General features: G+C 45.7%; 1 protein-coding gene and 1 long non-coding RNA gene across 2 annotated transcripts in view; both read right to left on the reverse strand.

Moving 5' to 3' along the window:
- LOC144224471 (uncharacterized) overlaps positions 1-22351 on the reverse strand; it is a 208024-nt gene that overhangs the window by 117008 nt on the left and 68665 nt on the right. The gene's annotated exons all lie outside the window — the stretch shown is intronic.
- LOC144224488 (uncharacterized) lies at positions 6638-9313 on the reverse strand. Its single transcript, XR_013333061.1, has 2 exons — positions 8668-9313; positions 6638-6884 (listed from the first exon to the last, which is right to left on the reverse strand). It is a non-coding gene; the product is annotated as an uncharacterized LOC144224488 (long non-coding RNA).

Consider the following 22351-nt stretch of genomic DNA (forward strand, 5'->3'; position numbering starts at 1 on the left):
GAAACTGGCCTGGCATATCCCAACAGGCAGGGCATGCTGAGTAGCTGGGGCCAGGTCCAAGGGAGAACCTATGCCCTAGAAAAATCAGTCTCATTCAGCATTATCTTCCTTCCCAGGGCAAAGGCAATTATGGGATCACTAAACGCAGTTTTACAAGAGCTTTCATTTTTCCCAATCCCGGGAGAGACGCCCCCAGCACAAGCCAGTAGCCCGTGGCCATTTCACCAGCAGCAGGGCAGATCAGAGAGAGACAGCAGGAAGTGAGTGGCCATGCTGGGTAGGCTGGGCTCCAGACTTGCAGTGCAATTCCTGGGCTCGGGCACTAACCCAAACATCTAGCTCTGAGATGTCACACCACCTCTTAGAGCCCCTATTTCCCACACAGTCAAATAGTAAGTCCTTCTTGCAGGCTATGGTGACATATCTAGCACATGGGAGGCCTTTAAATAAACGTGAGAGAAAAACCCCCACCAGGGTTGGCCGGGCAATGTAGGATGGTTGCATACGAGTCAAACCTAAGCAGAGCACCCAGGTGGAAGAATAAGGCCCATGAAGCCAGAGGCCACATCTGTGCCCCAGTGCCGAGAAGACAGCCTGGAATACAATAGGCATTAAAAAACAAACAACAACCACCCTGTGAATTTAGAATGAATGGAAATTAGTTACTGTCATGGTGGTACAAGAAAAAGCCGATGATGGACACCCTGGTGGGCAAAACCTAAATCCCAAGACCATGCGTCTAGTGCCAACACATGGTGACAGAATGAGAGAAAGGCCATGATCCTTTGAGACCAATTCCAGGAAGTGGGCAGAGCCTTGATCTCAAACTGGAGAGGAGTGCCTGAGACTGAGCTACGGGGCACTTGACTTGGTGAGGCTGCTGCTGGATGAGCAGACGAGGCTGCCTGGGGCTCCCCCCTGTCGCAGCCAAGCCCATTGGAACTAGGATCATTTCCAACACACCCCATGTCTGGAACCATTCCTCTGGACTTCTGGGCCAGTGTCGCAGAGAGTGACATCCAAAGCCAATCCCATGTCCCCCAAATACAACCAGAAGTATTGTACAGAGAAACATTGTGGGTTCTGGGTTGTGGATGTCAGGGGCTGAGGCTGCCGGCCTGCTCCTTGCCTCCGCCAGGCCTGGGTGGCCTCAGAACTTGGCAGGGCAGGGCTGGGGGAGGCCAGCCTGTCTCTCACCCCACTTTTCACTCAGGCCAGGGCGCCGTGACCCATGTCCATCACCACCTGCCTCTGCCTGAGTTCCCATCAGGGTCTGAAATAGTGTCACCATCCAGTATTCACCACACCAGGCTACAATTAATTAATTAATCAGTCATACTCTATCAGCAAGTGCAGACCAGGAATGTTAAATAAGCAAATTAAAGGCTATGTTTCACTAAAGCTCAGCCCAATGAAATAATAATGAGGCAAAGTTAACTGCTCTGAACAGAAGAGGGGAGAATATTACAACGGAATAGACCAGTGCAGTAACATCCAGGAAAAATGCCTAGAGGATCCTGCTGTGGGACCCTGTCACCCCATGCTGTCCTTGGGGAAAGCGGTGGGATGCCAGAAGTGCTGTGTGTCCTGCTCTGCAGTCACATGGAGCTGCACTTGAGTCCCAGGCTGCCCACTTATCAGCAAAAATCCATCCCAGCATGGCTGCTTATCAGCAAGTCCCTGAACTGCTTTGAGCCTCAGTTTCCTAACTTATTAAGAGGAGGAAAAAGAGAACAGCGGTCAGGGCCCACCCGCATTCCCTCCAGGCACTCACTTCTGCAGACACTACAGCAGAACTTTCTCATGCTGCAGAAGCATTGCTCTGCTTCTGTCAGGCCAGTGCATTGTGGGGGTTGACACCCCTAGGGGAGAGATCTCCACCCACATTGAGTATGGGTGCATGGATCCATATCTCTGCTCTACATCCTGGATAGGGCACTCCAGCATCTCCCAGAGACCCCATGGGGGTGGAGCCCCCATGCTCAGAGCCTGCTAGCTCTTCACAGACACTGAGTTGTCTTCCTTCTCGCTCTGTCATGCTTCGCTTGCCTTCTGGTGCTTCCCTGATCACCTCCAAGATCAACCACTTGCAATCAGAAGCTGCTAGGAGACCCCTGCCTGAGACTTGTTTCTTGAATGACTTTTGCGAGTTATATTCAAATGTTCTGCCTCTTCCCCTTCAGATACTCTGTAGTCCTCACTCAGAGAAGCCACAGAGATTTAACCTTATTCAAGGACAGTGGGCGCATCCACTCCCCTGGTTGCATCACCCAGAAGAACTCGCCTTTATGGATGTTCAGTCATTGAGTAATTATTTGCTGCAAGTCCCACATGCCAAGGCCTTGTCTAAGGGCTGGAGGGTCTGCTGTAAGAAACACAGACAGACATCACTCAGATTGCTGAGCAGCACAGACAGACACCCAGGGCATGCCTCAGGGGCAGGGAGAAGCCACCGTCACCGCACAGGATTAGGTGGGTGGCTTCTGGTTCTGGGCCTGGGATGGAAAGCCATACACCATTTGCATGACCCTCAACCTCTGCAGCTGCAAAGGCAACAAATTCAGACCCTGTTTGAAAATAAACTGAATGCTTTAGAATCTTCAAGAAGCTGGCTCAATCATTCTCGCAGAATCTGTGCTTACTCATCCAGGAATTGATATCTGGGCAATTTTCCAGCATTGCTGTTGGATGATAATGTTCTTTCCCAAGGCGTTATCTATACAGATCAGCAACTGTGTCCATCAGGAAAGGTCTCTATTTTTCCTCTCTAATTTTAGGCCTTCTGTTTAGAACCTGTATGTGGCCTCCAGGGAAGGCCCCTCACATGTACCAGGGACAGCAGCATCCCTGCTCTCTGCTAATGACATCGCCATGCAAGCATCTTGTGTGTATTTTCTGAGCTCCGCCACAGGGAAGACCCCAGCTCTGGGTTCTGGCACAAACAGGTATACAGTGCATCTAAAAGCCAAGGAGAACAGTTCCCAGAGAATGTTCTAGAACTTGGATAAGAGGGGTCCAGAGGACCAGAGTTACACTATGGTCTAGTCACAGAGGTGTTCTGCTCTCTCCCCAAATGGGGTCTCTGAAAGGCTGCAGGAAGGTTGCCAGTGATGCTCAAACCAAAGAGACGGTAATTATCTCAGGGCAGTGATTCCAGTTAGGACCCTTCTAACGACGGTAGGTCTTTCCTGCCTGCTAGTTACACATAAAACTGTAGGTGACACCACCACCTTAGGGAGTTCCATTATACCTGGACCCAGGTCTGTCTGCCAAAGAATTTTACTGTTTCTCTCATGCCCACCCCATCACACACACACACACACACACACACACACACACACACACACACACGGTTACCTAGCTTTGTGCCAACACTCCTTTCCATCTCACCCAGTAACTGTAGAACATCAGAGCGCTCTATAACGTCACATAATGGTTGTGGGATCGTTTCTGTATCATCTAACAGGCCCTCCTGGATTTCTACACAGTCTTCCCGCTGGGACCTGGATACCATCCTCTGTTCTGCCCAAATATACTAGGAGTAAAAAATAATAATGATACTAACAACCTATATACTACTCATCATGGCTTACAATGTGCCAGGCCTGATACTAAGTGCTTTACGTGCATCAATTTGGGGTTAGTAAATGATAGACTGAGGGCTGAATACCCACCCCATACTCACGTACTTATGTAAATAAAGTTTTATTGGAACAGCCACATCCATTTATTTACATAAGGCCTGTGGCTGCATTAGCAATGCAATGGCAGAGGTGAGAAATTGAGACTGAGACTGTATGGCCCTCAAAGCCTAAAAAATGTCCTTCCTAGCCTTTTATGAAAAAATGTTGCCAACTCATCCATTCATTCATCTTGATTGACGATCATGATTGTAAAGTATTTCACGCAGAAACAAAGGAAGTAACAGCACTTTGGGTTATGGAAGCATGCTTCGGGAACAGGTGTTGAAACCTCAGGATATTTGGGGGACCTTAAGAAGAGGAATTTGCCCAAATCTACAGTGGGAGTCATGCCTTAGCTCCACCAGAATAGAGTCAAAAGGCATCTATGCCAGAGGCCTAACAGGAAACATTATCAGCACCAGATGACAACAAATATTTCTGCAAGCCACTCACTGATGGGAAACTTTAGTTCTAGAGACAGAGGCTAAGTGAAGCCTCATTAAATAAGGGTTCTCAAATTTAAAAGTCATTCTCTCTGTGAGTGTTCGGTAATAAATGTCACAGCTTATTGCTGGAACATGGCAAAATAGATAATGTTCTAGTCCTCTCTACCCTGGTCTGATTTTAAAATGAACACCTTCTTGATGTTAGTTAGTCCTGGTCATGATTATCCTAGAAATGCAAAAGGCTATAAACACACTAAAGCAGCCTTGGAAAGTAAATCGTCCAGCAAACATCAGTAGGATCGCAGCAATGGGAAACAAGGGAAAGACTGCTCTTCCTCCTGATAGGAACCCACATACTTACCTGCTTGGTAGAATTTGTATCCAAATGAATGGAGGCTATAAAGTTATAAATGGTAGGAACTCAAGGATATGAACAGCTTGGGGGTAAACCTGGTGACCCACAGACATCTAAAATGAGCTGAGGAAGAGAATGTATCCCTCTATCAGTCCCTATGACTGTGCCCATAGGCCCGCAAGTGGCAGAAAGTAGCTACAGAAGATGGACCTTCACCCCATGTCCCTCAAGAATGAGGGGCAGAATAAAACCAGAGGATTTGTCACCAGCTAGACCCAAAGACCTGGCCTTTACAGCCCACCTGCTTGTCCTCACTAAATTGTGTCTTACATTTTCCCTTAGGCTCTTCCTTTCTGCTTTCCTTTTAACTCAGGCAAATGAAATTGGAAACCACCCCCAGATGATGGGGGTCTTCCCTGACAAAACTTCCTGCCAGCCCAGACCACCCAGACCTTTGAGCTAAACCTGACTTGCGCCTGCGTCGATGGACTGTGGAGTGGCCTCTGGAACGATCTACAGTTATCTCTACTTCATTATAACCCTAAACTCTGCCCAAGGAGGAGCCTCAGCGTCATTTACATAGCACACAATGTATGTCTAGGTACGTTTCCTTGGGGCACACCTGCCTCCACACAGGATGACAAGGCCCCCTCCTAAATAGTCATTCTAACTCTAAACGGAAGGAACCCACTCAGCCTTTCTGGGGGGAGTCATAGCTTGGGAAGCCACTCCCTGTGACCTCTGCACAGTAAGAGTTTTCTTCATATGACAACTCAATGAAAAGTATTTCACATAAAAATAAAGGAATTCAAAGAGGTTAAGCACTTAGCTTTGGGACACACAATTTGTGAGTCAGAGAACTTGGACCGAAACCCAGGACTTCCTTTGAAACTGAATCTAAGATGAGGAACATGTTGAAGCTGTGGTCCACAGGAGCACCAGACGGAGGTGGGCTGGGGGCACTGATTAATGTAATGAGATAACCAGAAGCCCCACAGTGGTGGGAGGGACAAAGGTCTCACAGGTGTTCTCAAATCTGGAAGGGATTTTTGTCCCTTCTTTTCCCTGGTGGCGTCTCTGTGAACACTTGGTGGTTTGTGTCTGCCAGACTTATAATAAGATTCAGTATCATACGGAGCAATTTGTCACCTGACATCATGAATTTGCAGAGCCTGGTGAATAGCAGATGCTTGACTGTATTTGCAAAGGTTGCCCTGATTCTTTTTTTTAAGCCTCTTTCCCACAGTGGATGCAGAATGGAACAATGATGTTCCAGTTTTAGAATTTCAGAATGTGAAAAGTGCCTGAGGCCTAAGAAGTTGTCTCCCGCCTAGAAACTCAAGCGTGTCCAATTCACCCCCTCATTTGTTTGCCCTGGCTCTCCTGGACCCTTCGAGCACCCTGGGCTGAGCCTTCCCATGTGTTTCCACTACCTTGTAGGATAAGGTGGCCACATGGGGGTCCTCCCCAGCCAAATCCAGTGACTCCCGACTCCAGCTGCCTTCAAAGTCTTCAGAGCTTTGTTCAAACACATTCGAGAGTCTGCTGCACCAGGTCTGCGGCAGAGCTCAGGGTCTGCGAAAGTCCCACCAGGACCAGTGTGCAGTGTGACCTGAGGACTGGTGTACTGGTCCGTTATGTCTCAGAACATCCCCAGTGAGGTGAGGATGGCTTTGAGAACCCTGGTTCGCTCAGAAGGACTCCTTAGTGCCCCTGGTGTCACACACCTCTTGGGCCACAAAGGCTTCTGATTGGAAATCTCCTCTAGTCAGAAAAATTGGAGCCCAGCAGGTTGGCTGCACAGGTATTAATTAGCATAACACCCCCCTCCCCAATATGAAAAAGAAAACTCCCTTAGGATCTCTCAGTCCAACACAGGGTGTTATTATTTAGTGCCTGCATCTATAGCAACTGCAAGCAGACTGATAATGACATTTATTTCTTAATGTCTATTTACTTATTTTGAGAGTGAGAGAGTGAGCATGCAAGCAGGGGAGAGGCAGAGAGAGAATCCCAAGCAGGTTCCACGACACCAGCTCATGAGCCTGACATGGGGTTCCTTCTCGCTATCATGAGATCATGTCCTGAACTGAAATCAAGAGTCAGATACTTAACCGACAGAGCCACCCCCAAGCCTGAAAATGACATTTACATAGGAAATGAAGTTGTATTTTTCTTACTGCAAAGCAATGATTTAGAAAAGTAGTGATAGGCTTTTTGGCGACGTTCTAGTTCAGAAAAGAGGAACTGATGATTCAAAGCTTGCAGATATATTGAGGGTCCAACTCAGGCAGTGACGTGTCCGAAATATCACTATCTTGGCCATGTCCTTCAGTATCTCCAACCCAAGCATCTTCATTAGAAAAATGAAGACAGTGACCTTCCTCTCCCCCAGAGTAGCTGGAAGACAAAATACTGGTGTCAATTCCTGGGGCCAGGTGGTCCTCCAAAGGCACTTAGAAAACCCGTGAGACCCAGTAGGAAGGGAAACATTATGCGAAGAACTCATGACCAAAGGGAGGGAACCACAAAATAGTGGGGAAGGTCAGGAGAAGCAGGAAGGGAAACTTCAGGATAAAGGAAGTTTTTGATCTTGGTCTGGGAGGGCCGTTTGGCAGGGTTGTAATATTTAACACCTGGGGGAAAAGGCCAGCCTGGCAAAGGGACAGCAGAGGTGCGCAGGGGCAACTGTAGGCATAGACGGACTGGCTTCTGGGCCCTGGGATTTCAGCAATAAATGCACAGACTGTGCTGATGGGGCAAGTGGTCCAGGGTGCATTTGTTCCCCTCCCTGCTCCTGCTGGGGGAGGGGGAGGGGCTGAAGGAGATTTTATCCCCAAGGTCAGCATCAAATTGAAGAGCTCCAACATCTGTGCCCTCTCTGCAACCAGCCAGGGGGAAAGACACCCCAAAATCCAGACACAGAAAAGGCCAGGACCAGGAGGCTCAGAGCACTCAGGAACTGCCCGAGGCAATGAGCGTGGCCCAGACAAACAGGAGCTTTACCAACACCCGGCGGGAAAACACCAGCAGAGAGGGAACTGGCCAATCAGCCAGACACATCAGTCATTCTATTTTTATGCCACGTATGCTATATTTATCTGCTTATGGAAAGGGAAACTCTAGGGGCATGGAGAATGAGTTTTTATATAGTTTGCGGCTGTTCAATATTTTTCTAAGATGAGTTGCCTCAGCCTTTGCATGAAAAGGTGCTATGGCCCAGGAGGATGCTGGGACAGGTGCACACCTGGCCCAGTGTCCCCAGCCAGTGCCAAGAGAACTTCAGAATACAAGCATGGTGTAGAAAAAAAAACCTCTGAGGTCAGAAATCTTTGAAAAGGGCTCAGCCACACCTTCACCGTGGCAGTGGGTCTTCAGAGGAGGGAAGGGTGCTTGGTGCTATCAAGTTCATGCCAACATAGTGCCCCAGCCCTGCTTTCTCCTCTAAGAGGCCCCTGAATAGCTTTGCTGCCCTGCGGATCCACAGAGCATTTGAGGACTGACAGAGATTGCAATATAAAGCAAGGCGACTTCCTGTGCCCAGCAGCCATCCCGGGCAGGTGCACATACCTGTGCTCAGGAGGTGACAGGAGCCTTGGCTTCCTCCACTCTGCACCCTCACCCACCTATTCCTAGCTGCCTGGATGCCCCTAGGGGGTTGATATTCATGACAGCCGGCCCTATGTCCAGCCCTGTGTTTCCTTACTTAATTCTCTCGGAACTCATTTTTCACATTAACCATATGAGGTAGTTACTGTAAATGTCATTTTATAAGACAGACCAACTCTGGGACAGCAGAAATCCTGCCGAGGTCCCACAGGAAGAGTTGGGAGTTGGATCACATCTCACTGGGTGGGCATTTCGACCCTCTGACAAAGAGAGACTCAAGGATAAATGCTCACAGCTTCTCTGAAGTTGAGGAGAAGAGAAACTGTGGGGTGTAGAAGGTGGGGCTGCGTAGCAGACAGCCAGGACTCTGGCCACTGTCTCTCTGGCCACCAGCTGACTGCATCCGGGGAGATCAGGTGGGCTGGGGGTAGGTGGAGCTGCAAAGCCAATGGGTTTAACATTCTGTAAGTTGTATTGCTGGGTGTCTCACTTCCTCAGAGGCTGTAAGGCCTGCATGTGAGCCCTGGTGGGATCCTGGGGTTCAGTTTCACCTATCAGGTAACTGAATACTTACACAAATGTAAAACCAAGGAAGCTGGGCTTCTATCCATCAATAGAACAGCTGAAAGTAATGTGGGTTTACTTTCCTCTGACTTTATCATTTCATCTTCTCCTATTCCTTCCTTTTTCTCTACTTAGAAAGCAAACTCTGGAAACTTCTATTCTGAAAATGAGTGTGCTGAACTGTTTGGCATTATCTTCTCTGATTCCTTCTCCCTGCCTCCACCACCTCACACCGCAGATAGGAGCCGAGCATCAAGTTATGACACCTCCACTAGCTGCTGTGTGGTCGTGTCAAATCTTTGCCTTCTCTGAGCCAGTGTCCTTGCTTGTTGCAAGCTGAATAATGGTCTCCCAAAGATGTCCACATCCTAATCCTCAAAACCAATGAATGTGTCACTTTACACATCAAAAGTGAGTTTGCAGATGTGGTTAAGTTAGTATCTTTGAGGTCAGGAGATTATCCTGGGCTACCTGGGCAGGCTCAATGTAATCACAGGGAGCAGGAAATAGAACCTTATAGATGGCAGCAGCATGAGGTCAGCCCAGAGCTGTTGATGGTAAGATGGAGGAAGGAGCTGTGAGTGAAAGAATATGAGCTGTCTCCGGAAGCTGGAATAGGCAAGAAAATAGATTCTCCCCTGGAGCCTCCAGAAGGAACATTGCTCTGCCAACACTGTGATTTCAGCCCAGTGAGATCCATGTCATACTTTGAACCTACGGAACTGTTGGATAACAAACTTGCATTGTTTCAAGCCACTGAGTTCACAGTAAGTTGCTACGGCAGCAACAGGAAGCTAATACACTGGGATAAGGAGGAGAACGGCGTTCATCACCGCCAGTTAGAAAAAGCCAAGTGATTTTTGTCCCTGTTGGTGGGATGATCTATGCCGCAAGAGGTGTCAACAACAGCTCTGTTTCCCAAACTCTCTGCCAGTGGTGACACCTTCCATGTAGTTCTGTGACCTCAAGGATCTAAACAGACCTCAGGAGCCACAGCACCTGGAAGCTGCCTCTTTGGTGGCCCAGGGTCTGAGGTCACAAAAAACTGGAAAACATTGACTAAAAACTGTTTCTTAATATTTTCTTGAATATCTACTGGTGTCTAGCATTTTTTTCAGGCAATTTCACAAGTCTTATTTCATTATTTTACTCATTTCCTTGGGAATACCTAATTATTATGCTTCTCGTGTGACATCTGAAGAATAAAATAAAGACAGTTGAGGCATCTTTCCCAAAGTTAACCCAGGTAGCAAATAGCACAACTAGAACTCAAGACAAGTTTCTCCAGCTGCAAATCCCAGGGTCTGACCCAGTGGAAAGGGGGAATGGTATGCAAATACATGTGGGGTAGACATAAACAAATAAAATAGATAAGTAGATAGGTATAAACTACTTCTAATTCCTTTAAAAGCCACAAGTGAAATAGTAAAGTGCCTGGCATATAGTAGGTGATTGATGAAAATGAATTGACTTTTTAATAAAAGAGCAAATGTGTTTGGATCAAATAGAACATTTGCCTGTTATTCATGTCAAAGATGAAAAAACTTGCAAAAAAGAAATCAAGGAATTCAAAAAATGCAGGACAGGAGTCCAGCTTACAAGAGCAGTATTGATTAGCAGTTAGTGGGGGGTGTGAGGGGAGGTAGATTTATGCATCATTTTAAGTTAGAGGTTGAGGGAAAGGGGGAGTAAGACTCTGCTAGACTCAAACAAGAGAGAAAAACCATGCAAAGAGGTGGAGGAGGTTTCCAAAAAGTAAATTGCAAAGAGACTGAAAAGGCCATTGAAAAGGCCACCTGAAGAGGAGAGTGTCATGGCAATGTGCTTTTAGATGTCCATGACCAGAGCTCCACTGCTTCCAGGAAGCTGGGAAGGGGAGCAAGAAGCAGCATACTGTCCCCACACCCTCCTTCCAGGGTCCTCAGTGGGTATTCAGCCAACTCCACGAGGAATGCCAAAGATAGGAGGATCTTTCAGAGCTGCCATGAGTTGGGTGAAAGGGCCAGGTCCTTAGACCCCCACAGCAGTCAGCCACAGGAGGTGGGCCACCCTAGAAAGAGGGCAAGACCTTACAGAGAGATCTCTCTTCAGCTGAGGAAATCCCTGAGGCAGGGAGCTCTGTGTGGTACAGCAGAGAGTCTTCCAGGGACACGCAAAGTCTAGGTTGCACAAAGTTTTTCAAGAAACCATCTCTGGATTATGTCAAGGTCCTCCATCTGAGGGCACCTTCAGTCATCCATTTCTTCTTGATCCCATGCCCAGAGTAGTGCCTGATTAGGCACTAAATTTCAATTCTACCATCAGATGTGTGCCTGTTCTCAGAAGCTCTACTCTGTTGTTTAATTTCCCAGAGTAGGAGAACCCCGGGAATTGGAGGTGGGAGTTAGACAGAAGCACTAATCTGGATGTGTGCTGGGCTTTCTTTCCCCAGAGTCAGGTTTCTGAGATGAGCACATCTCTAACCACACCTTGGTGATGAATTCATTTCACAGTTTGATGCTACTGTGCAGAGCAATGGCTTTCAGTAATAGGGCACACCTGAGCACACAGCTCTTCACCTTGGCATCTCTGGGAAGACCCCCAACCCAGTTGGGCTGGGAGCCCATGCTTAGGGGCCTCTCAACAACAGCAGGAAACCTAAGCCAGTCCTGCTGGAGGAGGCACAAGTGGGCATGGAACATGACTCTCTTAATGAGTATTCACTGGCATAGAAATCCACACTGTGTTCAATACAGCTTTGATCCAAAGCTCAGGAGTCCTGAGTTCAGGCCAAACAATAATATTCACTCATGTGGGAAAGTTGCTGTATATCTCTAGGCATGGATTCTCATTGTAAAATGTGTTTTCCTTGCCTCCAACCTTTCGCACATGTTGTTCCTCTGCCTGGAATGCCTATTCTCCCTTCTTCTTCTTTACTGTCCTCATTCTTCAACATCCGGCCTCAGCATCTTCCCCAGGTGATTCTCTCACCACTCAAAGGCAATCAGATGGTTCCTCTTCTGTGCCCACTGGAACCACATACATCTTTTTCACAGAACTCCCTGTCTGCTTTCCCCACCATCCTGAAGCTTCCCTGAGAACTGGCACCACATCAGCCTCTAATCAGTGTTCCCAACACTCCACTCAGGGTCTGCAGTAGAGCAAACATTCAAGAAGAATTTGCTTAATAAATCAATGAACCAATGTTGGGACCAGGGAAACACTAATATCTAGGAATCAGTGACTGCTATGTGGAGTGAACATATTCTCTTTTGTGAGACTGAATGAGGCAATTTGAATAGACACTTCTCCAAAGAAGATACACAGATGGTCAATAAGCACTTGAAAAGATGCTCACCAACGCTAATCATTAAGGAAATACAAATCAAAACCACAATGAGTTACTACTTCACATCCATTAGGATGGCAAAGAGAGGGGAGGGGAGGGGAGGGGAGGGGAGAGGAAAGGAAGAAAGAAAGAAGAAGGAGGAAGGAAGAAAGAAAAAAAGAAAGAAAATAATAAATGTTGGTGAGGATGTGGAGAAAGTGGAACCCTTGCGCACTGTTGGTGGGGATTTAAAATGATGCAGCTACTATGGAAAACAGTATGGTGGCTCCTTAAAAAACATAGAATTATCATTGGACCTAGAAGTTCTACTTCTGGATATATATCCCAAATAATTGAAATCAGGGTCTTAAACAGTTATTTGCACACCCATGTTACAGCAGTATTATTCACAACTGCCAAATGGTGGACACAACCCAAACATCCACTGATGGATGAACAGATAAACAAAATGTAGCACACACAGACAATGGAATATTACTTAACCTTAAGAAGGAATGACATTCAGGGGCACCTGGGTGGCTCAGCTGGTTAAGCTTCCTACTTCAGCTCAGGTCATGATCTCATGGTTTGTGAGTTGGAGTCCCACATTGGTCTCTGTGCTGACAGCTCAGAGCCTAGAGCCTGCTTTGGATTCTGTGCCCTCCCCTCCCCCACCATCCCTCCCCTGCTCATGCTCTGTCTTTCTCTATCAAAACAAATAAACATTAAAAATTTTTTTAATCCGAAAAAGAAGGAATGACATTCTGACACATGCTACAACATGGATGAAACTTGAAGACATTAACCTAAGTGAAAAAACCCAGACGGAAAAGGACAAAGATTGTATGATTCCACTTATAAAAGGTACCTAAAACAGTCAAATTTATAGGACAGAAAGTAGAACAGTGATTACCAGGGGCTGAGAGGGGAGTTCATGTTTAATGGGTACAGAGTTACGGTCTGGGAAGAGGAAAACATTCTGGTAGTAGTAATTGCAGAAAAATGCAGATACACTTAATGCCACTGGACCTTAAAATGCCATTTAAAAACAGTTAAAATGGTACATTTTATGGTCTATATATCTTATCATAATTAAAAAAAAAAACTAAGTGAAATACTTTTCTGGGGGTAACAATTACAGTCCAGTCACCATTTAGCTAGTGGTTATGCATGTGTGACTGCCCTGTGACAGAGGCATCGTTATCCCCACTTACAGATGAGGAAAAGGGGACATGCAAGTGTGTAGTGATTTGCCAAACTACATATCAATTAAGACAATGAAGTCAGAAAGAATCCTGCTCTTTCTGACTCCAAACCTATAAGGCCCCATGTTGTTGACATCTGCATGAATTAGGTCACCTCTATCTCCTTCCTGGGGAAGGCTCTGGGGCAATGTCAGAGCAGAAGACTGATGAGAAAAACGTGTCCATCCACGTGGAATTAGATCCTCTGGTGGGATCCTGTCTTTTTTTTTTTTTTTTTTTTAAATCAAATCTAGTATGGGCTTACCCAGTTGCACTTAGCAAGAGAAAGAAAATAATTCATTTTCCCAAGTATTAAGCGTTGATGAAGCAGGATAATTTGTGTACACAGAGTGGCATTCGTTAGCCACTGAAGACAAAGAAAGCCCAGAGATGTACATTAGAGGCTGTGTCCCAACCTTTGGTGGAAACTTTCCTCCAACTCAATATCCAATGGGAAGTTAAGCAGAAGTCCCTGTGAGCCTTTCCATGCTAGGGACCTTTTGGGAAGCACAAGTCTAGGAGACACCACAGACCATGCCTCCATGGCTACCTGTCTGCCCTGAGGCAGCTGGGACACTTGAAGGTCGGCAGCAGCTGACTGGGCAGCAGTGCATGGTGGGTAATCTCTGTTCATGAGGGATCAAGAAAAATTACCATCACAGTTATCTTCTTATGACAAGAACAAGATGTTCCTCCTCCTCCTATATCCCAGAATCTAAGAAAGGCCCAAGGGTGAGGGTTTAAACAGTCTTCTTAAAATGAAACCAGTAAAGGGGCGCCTGGGTGGCTTAGTCGGTTAAGCGTCCGACTTTCACTTAGGTCATGATCTCGCGGTTCGTGGGTTCAAGCCCCGCGTCGGGCTCTGTGCTGACTGCCAGCTCAGAGCCTGGAGCCTGTTTCAGTCTGTGACTCCCTCTCTCTCTGACCCTCCCCTGTTCACGCTGTCTCTCTCTCTCTCCTAGAGATAAATAAAACATTTAAAAAAAAATTAAAAAAAAATAAATAAAATGAAACCAGTAACAATGGGTAAGCTTCCTTAAGGTCTTACTAGGTGCTGTGCATGGGCTACACCTTAGTCTTCACTAAAATGCCCACAATAATGTGAGCAGGGCTCTTGGATCTATTTGCCTTTGGAATTTGAGGACTGCGGCTGGGAGAGGTTGAGGAGCTCTCATTATGCACTCATATGCAAAGCCATATAATTTGTGAGAACAAGATGAGAAAGGAAACTCAGGTCCTCCAGCCTCTAAGGGCAGCCCTCTTGTCATGGTGGCTGGACTTGAACTCTGACTGGGCAGATTCAGGGTTGAATGCCAGTTCTGGTACCTACTAACCATGGGATTTGGGGCAAGTTATTCTAATTTTCTACTCCTCTTGCTCTGTAAATGGGCATAAAGACTCTGCCCTTTCAAAATAATCACAAGGTGGTAGTGGGGATTGGGACAGAAGGAGGAGGCATATATATATATATATATGGAAAGGATCCAGACCAGGGTCTGATCTGGTCATAGAAGGATCTTGTAGAAGAGCCCCATCTTTGTAGGTATAATGGGCATGCAACTCTTAATTCTTGCCTGTCTGCTATCCGAACCTCCACTCCCTTCCTGGGCATCACAAGCACTCAATGGACACCATCCCTGTTCTCTACAAGGTGGCAATGGACTGAAATGTCAAGTCCTCAAGCAGGACCTTGTGTCTGGGATAGATTCAGGACTCACTGGTGCACTGTGTGGTTGCAAGGAGGTAATGAAGGGACTGCACCTAGGAAATGGCTGGCACCCAGCAGGTGTAGGATACAAATGGCATGAAAATGCAAATAAATCAGGGACTGGTATGAGGCTATGTTTCTAAGAAGACAGCTGTCTGGGCTGTTCCATCTCTCTTTACCAAGACTTTTAAGTGAAGGATCTAGAACTGAGGTTGGAGCCTGATTAGTTTTTCATTGGATGCACTCACCTCTCTGGGCTGGCTTCCTCTACCTGCAGAGCCCCATAGCCAAGTATCTAGAATCTTTATGCTCATGAAACTCTTGCCCTGGAGGATCTGGTAAACAGAGGCCAAGAGTCACCTTCTCAACTAGAATTGACCAAGAATTGTCTATTGTCTCAATCCTTCAAAGTAAGTTTCCTTTAGACTCCTTGTTCCTAAAGATGCAACTGAAAAGCCTTAGAGTCTCCCCCAACCCCTGCCTGGTGTCACAGTGGTGCTGAGAGAAAGCAGACATCTGAGAGACCCTTTTGATGGTCTGGGAGAAGGTGTGACTCTTGTTGGGGAAGCAAGAGGTAAGGCTATCATTTGCTCACGTGGCCATTGTGCTGATCTCCGGCAGTTCAAGATGAGAGATAAGCTTCCTGCCTCCATAGCTGTGGGGCTGCTGAGTGAATGCAACACAGAGCCAGCTGAACAGAAGAAGGAGGATTTCTGGCTTGGACATGCAGAGAATTGAGAACAAAAAACCCCTGACAGAGTAAGTAGAGAGGGGGGTGGAAGGGATATAAACTGGTGTGGAACAGCTAGCACGGCTTGGTGAGCCCTGAGCTAAGGGAGGGGAGACCAGATTGGTAGGAACCCAACATTCCACACGAAAACTTGGCTTTTGTTCTAAAGGCAACCCCCACCGAAGGACACAACCCAAAGATGACATGATCGGATTCTTTTGACAATCTGACAAGTTATTTGGTTTGGAGACAGGGCAAGAATTCCAGAGAAGGTGTTGGAAGAACCAGTATTTTTATTACTAAGTGTAAATCCCTGAGTTTGTTTGTTTGTTTGTTTTTTACATGTTTAGATGTCCCTTTGTGCTTGTGATACCCTGTTACCTTTATTCAGACAAATGTCCTCTGGGCTGGATGGTAGCCTAACATGCCCCAGTCTGTGGTCCATTCCACTCTAGCTCCCTGGACCACACCACTTCTCTCCCTACTCAAGAAACCTCTATGGTTCTCCATCACCTAAAGAATATTCCAGCCTCCATCTCTGCCAAACTCTCACAAGTCCTCTTGACCTGATTCCATACTTCCTCTTCAGTCTTGGTGACTGAGAACCTCCATGCCATGTGGTCAAAATATGTTCTTCACTCTACCCATGAACTGGCCCTGGGCTCTCATCTCTCAAACCTATTTACTGCCATTCCCTCTGCCTGTGAGCCTTTCCCTCCATACCCACCTTCTGCTCATATCCAAATTCCAGCACACTAGGCCTAGCTCAAATGACACCCCTTCCAGAAAGTCTGTTCTGATCCTCCCAGTCAATGGTGGGGTCATCGACCTCCAGCCCCCATGCCACCCCATCCCTAAAATTGTTGCATTATATTAAAATTGCTGATGATGGGATGCCTGGGTGGCTCAGTTGGTTAACTGCCTGACTTTGGCTCAGGTCATGATCTCATGGTTTGTGAGTTTGAGCCCTGTGTTGGACTCTGTGTTGACAGCTCAGAGCCTGGAGTCTGCTTCAGATTCTGTGTCTCCCTTTCTCTCTGGCCCTCCCCTGATCACACTCTGTTTATCTCTCTCTCAAAAATAAATAAACCTAAAAAATTTTTTTTACTTGCTGATAAACTGGTTACAAGTCCACTATTAGCCTATGAATGGCTAGTGGACAATAAGCCAGCTTTATCATTCCTGCTTCCTGAACAGAGCTTTTTGCATACAAGATTTTTAATAAATGGGTCTTCTTTGAGTGCTACACATTCAGGCTTTAGCTTCATTTCACTCCTAATTCTGTTCTCCTACAGGGTTTTATAGTGGGACACCTTGCATGTCTTCTAAAAGTAAGTCCCATGACTGCTCATGGACCACAACAGACACCAAGGGTAACCAGAAACAACAGATAGCAGCAAAATCCACATTTACTGCCAGGCTCATAACATAGTTGATTTCCTTAAAGGCACTTTCTTTAATCTCTAGCTGCAAGTGATTTAATGTAACCTTCTTTGGCTTATCATATAATTAAAATCACACCCCAAAATTGGGTTCTTGGGCAGATGACGTGTCTTGATCTTGGTTTTAGGAAATAAAGCATATACTCCCCTTTCTCTCTATCAGGCTGGACACATGTACATTTTTATAAATGTTTCTCAAATTGAGCTGGTCTGGACAGAAGTCAAAGGAGAGGGGATTAAACAGCATTCTGAGCACCACATTTCAGAGTCCCATTCTGTAGGCAGAAGAGTGGGAAGGTTTGTGGGAACCCTGAGAAGAATCAGAGGCTTCTGGAGATGCATTGTGATGGTGATTCTTATGAAAATTCTGACTTAAAGCAAGGAACAGAGACCTACTCACATGGGTAAGTTCCCACTCCAAATCTCATATTGTCTTTAGCTGGGGACAAAATGAGGCATAGAAGTGGGTGCATTGCTTTGATGGATTTAGCCTTTATAAATTATAAATGAATTTACAATTCAGTTATAAAACCCACAGTTAGATCTAGCTTAAAGGCCCCAGCATGGGTAACTGGATCTGAATGTCACCCTTGCCCCAGGTTCAGCAGTGGTAATAATCTGGACTCAGCCTCACGCCAGCCAGTGGACAATAAGTGAGTTGCTAAAGGACATGGATTCCAAGGCTGGCCCAAATGTTCATCTCTCTTTCTCTGAATTGTTCTACCCTTCAATTCACCAACTCTGTAACTGACATTTCCACATGACCTTCAAAGTTTATTTATTATTCTGAAAGAAACAAAGAGGCAGGAGTGGGAGAAGAGAGAGAGAGAGACGATGAGGGAATGAATGAATATCCCAAGCAGGCTCTTCACTGTCAGCACAGAGCTGGACATGGGGCTGGTTCCCATAAACCATGAAATCAGCATCTGAGCTGAAACCAAAAGTCTAATGTTTAACCAACTGAGCCACACAGGTGCCTTTCCAAGGGACCTTCAAATAGCTCTCTCAAAGTAAACAATTCCTAAATCAACATTTTGATCCTTACCCCTCAGCAAAACCCTTGATCACATGCTACAGAGTAACATCACCCACCTTATACTCAGGTCCAATCCCAGGGTTTAATGTTTCTCTTTTTCTTGCTCTCACCCTTCCAACCAATCCACCTTCCTCTTTAAGATGTTGTTCCAGGGGTGCCTGGGTGGCTCAGTCTGTTAAGCATCCAACTCTTATGTTTGGCTCAGGTCATGATCTCAAGTTTCGTGAGACTGAGTCCCAAGTGGGGCTCTGGGCTGAGCATGGAGCCTGCTTGGAATTCTCTCTCCCTCTCTTTCTGCCCCTCCCCTGCTTGCCCTCTCTCTCTCTCAACATATAAATAAACCTTTCTTAAAAGACATGTTGTTCCATAACCAGTTAAGTGGGGATAACCCCTCCCTTCCTCAGATGACATGTGGATTAGATATAATGTACATAAAGCTCCAGGCACACAAAAAGTGCTCAAATGATACCTATTTTCATTACTGTGCCCCCATTCACTGAACAAAAGCCCCCATGCTCCTAAATATTCACATAGGCTCTGAATATGTGCCTTACAAAATAAAAGGGAAGAAGGTATGTCCTAGAATCCAGGCTTGGAGGGGCAAATGCTAACGGCGTTGGGTAGGTGAGCAGGAGCTGAGGGTGAGAGCTGTATGTCATTAAAAGAGGGCCCTCTCACATTAAAGCTCTAAAGCAACCCTCTAATAAACCATGACCATAACAGATAAATGGAGATCTAACAAAAAAGAAGGAAAAAAAGAAAAGGAAAACAAATGTACTGTTCAATCGAAAGCCATTTTGCTGCAGTTATGCAGTTTCAAGTTCAGAATCAGGCATTATGCTTATTTTCACCTCTGATAACTAATACATTAGTCTGCTGCTAGATGCAACTATTACAGGAAAAACAAAATTCAATTCACCTGCATTTGTCACCAGAGTATTGTGTTTGCTACACAAAGGCAGGAGACTGAAATGAAAGATGCCTCTTATTGAATTTTAATTTTGAGAAAATGTGACCAATTTCTGGGTTTTGCACACACGGTCAGCCAGATGGTTTGAAGAAGGCTCAGTGTTCAGCATACAATCCACATCTAAGGCACCAAAACGTGTTCTGTTTAGGCACATCTGCACCCTGGCCCCGCCCTGTTTCATATTTATACTCAAGATCTTTAGTCTTTCTTATTTGTAGAATGTTGAGGCAGATGTCTGCCCATAATGAATCTGAAGAGCCCCTGAAGTCTCAAATAAGACATTTCCCCTCACTGGTACAGCTCCTGGAAACTCCCCCTCAGCTGGCTCCGAGAAAATGTCTACCCCTTCACAGGTCTCTGTCCAATGTAGTATCTGGGGTTGTCTGTTACCACTTTATCAAAATCAAATTCTCTTCAAATTATTTTGTTGTAGCACAACAAAGAAAAAGATCACCTTTTCACTGACCTTTCCCTCACGGCAAGGATAAAGCACACACTAGAAGAAGCCATAATCTGTTGATCATGATAAAGCAACAGGGAGGAGGTGGAAGCTTATAAGGAAAATGTCTCTCTTAATTGTGCCTGAAAAATGTCAGACACAAGAACTTAGAGTCAAGGAGACCTTAAGTTTGATCTTCTCTTTGCCTCTGCCTTACCTTCGCGCATGGAGCGAGTCCCATTCTTTGTGGTCCACAAAGACTGGAGTGAGGAAACTGACATGCCTGAGAGCAATGGGTGTGAGGCTGGGATGGAGGGAAGTATTATAGGTAAAGGATGCAGCCCAAGGTCAGGCCCAGGATCTTGCAAAGAAAGCTCAATCTTCCTAGGTGTGCCTGGCGCTGGGCTCTTGAGTTTTGTCTGTTATTTGAACCTCTACCTCCTTACTGTGCTTGAGGAGCTCTCCACTTTATGAGCCAGGGGCAGCCTCTCAATATAGAAGGCAAAAATGCAAGATACTTCTTTCNATGTATGTAACCTAGGGTGTGCCTGAACAGATTCGGAGGTGGTAACTCAAAGATTCAGAACTGCAGAGATTCTCTTCCAACAGTGGGTGACCAGAGTATTGGAGCTAGCACTGAACCTCTAGGGAGAGTGGCAGCAGAGGGGGGAAGCCAGGGTTCCAGTGACCCAGTGGCGGCAGGGCAGCCTCCCAACTGGCTGTGTGGTCTTGATTTTGTCCATGGCTCTAGGAGTTGCATGGAACCCTCTGTTTTTATTCTGTTCTTAGCTCCTTCCTTACTTCCACCCTTCCTTCCTTTTTCCACTTATGAAGTATTTTCAACACACTATAAAATGTTGAGATAATATGACAGACACCTGTTTCACAACTACAAGCTTGATAAAATCTTAGCATTTTTCTAAGAACTAAAATATTGCAGATAAACTTGAAGCCTCTGTGTGTCTCTGTCTAATCCCATTTCCTTTTCTGCCTTCCAGAGATAAACTCTATCCTGAATATAATAATTTTCATGCAAAGACACATTTTCAGTATGTGGAATTTATTACTTTAATAAAATTTATAAATTTCATGTATGAATGTATATACCCACACCCACACATACACACACTAGAAATACACTGGTGACTTCTGCTGCAGACAATTTGGCAAACAGGTATCTTGAGAAGCCTTCTCATTACCAAATATGTAGAACAAAGATGTTTTTCAATGAATAGGTAATTTCATAAAAAAGTGAGGGAGGGGTGCCTGGGTGGCTTAGTTGGTTAAGCATCCAACTTCAGCTCAGGTCATGATCTTGCAGTCCGTGAGCTCGAGCCCCACGTCAAGCTCTGTGCTGACAGCTCAGAGCCTGGAATCTGCTTCAGATTCTGTGTCTAACCTCTCTCTTTGCCCTTCCCCCCCCCCAAAATAAACAAACACTAAAAAATGTTTTTAAAAAGTAAGGGAAATCAGTAGAATGAGTAAAGGAGACTATTATATCTAATGTGGGTAGGTCTCATCCAATCATTGAAGATCTGAATACAACAAAAAGGCTGAGTGAAAGGCAACTTTGCCTGTTTTATACTTGATTTGGGACATGAGTCTTCTCCTGCTCTTGACTTAGGACTTACAGCATCAGGGGCGCCTGGGTGGCTCAGTCGGTTAAACATCCGACTTCAACTCAGGTCATGATCTCATGGTTCGTGGNAAAAAAAGGACTTACAGCATTAGCTCACCTGGTTGTCAGGCCTTTGGACTTAGACTGGACAAACCAGCAGCCTCTTGGGTTTCCAGCCTGCCCAGTGAGATCTGGGGACTTCTCAGCTTCCATAATCACATGAATCAATTCCTCATAATAAATCTCTTGAGGGAGTTCCTGGGTGGCTCAGTTGGTTAAGTGTCTGACTCTTGATTTTGGCTCAGGTCATGATCTCACAGTTCATGAGTTCGAGCCCCACATCAGACTCTGCTCTCTGACAGCGCAGAGCCTGCTTGGGATTCTCTCTCATTCCCTCTCTCTCTGGCTCCCCCCCCCCCACTTGCTCTCTCTCTCTCTCTCAAAATAAATAAAAATAAACTTTAAAAAAAACTCTTGATAGGTAGATAGACAGACAGGTAGACAGATCCTATTGGTTTTGTTTCTCTGAAGAATACTGACTAATACAGATTTTGGTACTCACAGTGGTTCTAGAGGAAAAGAATTTTAAGAGTCAGTTTTTTTTTTTTTGTTTTCAGTTTATTTATTTTGAGAGAGAGAGAGAGAGAGAGAGAGAATCCCAAGCAGACTCTATGCTGTGAGCCCCATGTGGCTCAGCACAGAGCCCCATGTGGGGTCTCCATCTTACAAACCATGAAATTATGACCTGAGTCAAAACCAAGAGCCAGACTCTTAACCGACTGAGCCATCCATGAACCCCAAACATGAGTTTTCTGGGGTTTTTTGGTGAAGTTTCTGCAAAGGACCCTCCATCTGATTAGATCTAAGGACAAGAATTACTATTTCCAGTAGTGAAGAGAGCCCTGGTAGTCTACAGCCTGGTCTGGCAGCAGAGAAACACAGCATTCATTACCAGCAATGCATATTCCTAATAAACTGCTCATAAGAAGCATAGGGCTGGATGGCTGTGTATGTGATACTTTCAAATGTTTCTGGCAAAACAATGAATATAATGAGATTGACTGGTTGCTCCTAATGTCACTTGACAAAGTGGAGAAAGAAAAAACATGAGCTCAGGGATTCGAATTCCCAACTCCAGTGACACATAAATGAGAATTTGGACTAACACAAGCTGTAAGAAGAGGGGGATAGACAGTGGTC

This window comes from Crocuta crocuta, unplaced genomic scaffold (assembly GCF_008692635.1).
Source record: "Crocuta crocuta isolate KB4526 unplaced genomic scaffold, BGI_CrCroc_1.0 scaffold152, whole genome shotgun sequence".
Taxonomy (NCBI): Eukaryota; Metazoa; Chordata; class Mammalia; order Carnivora; family Hyaenidae; genus Crocuta; species Crocuta crocuta.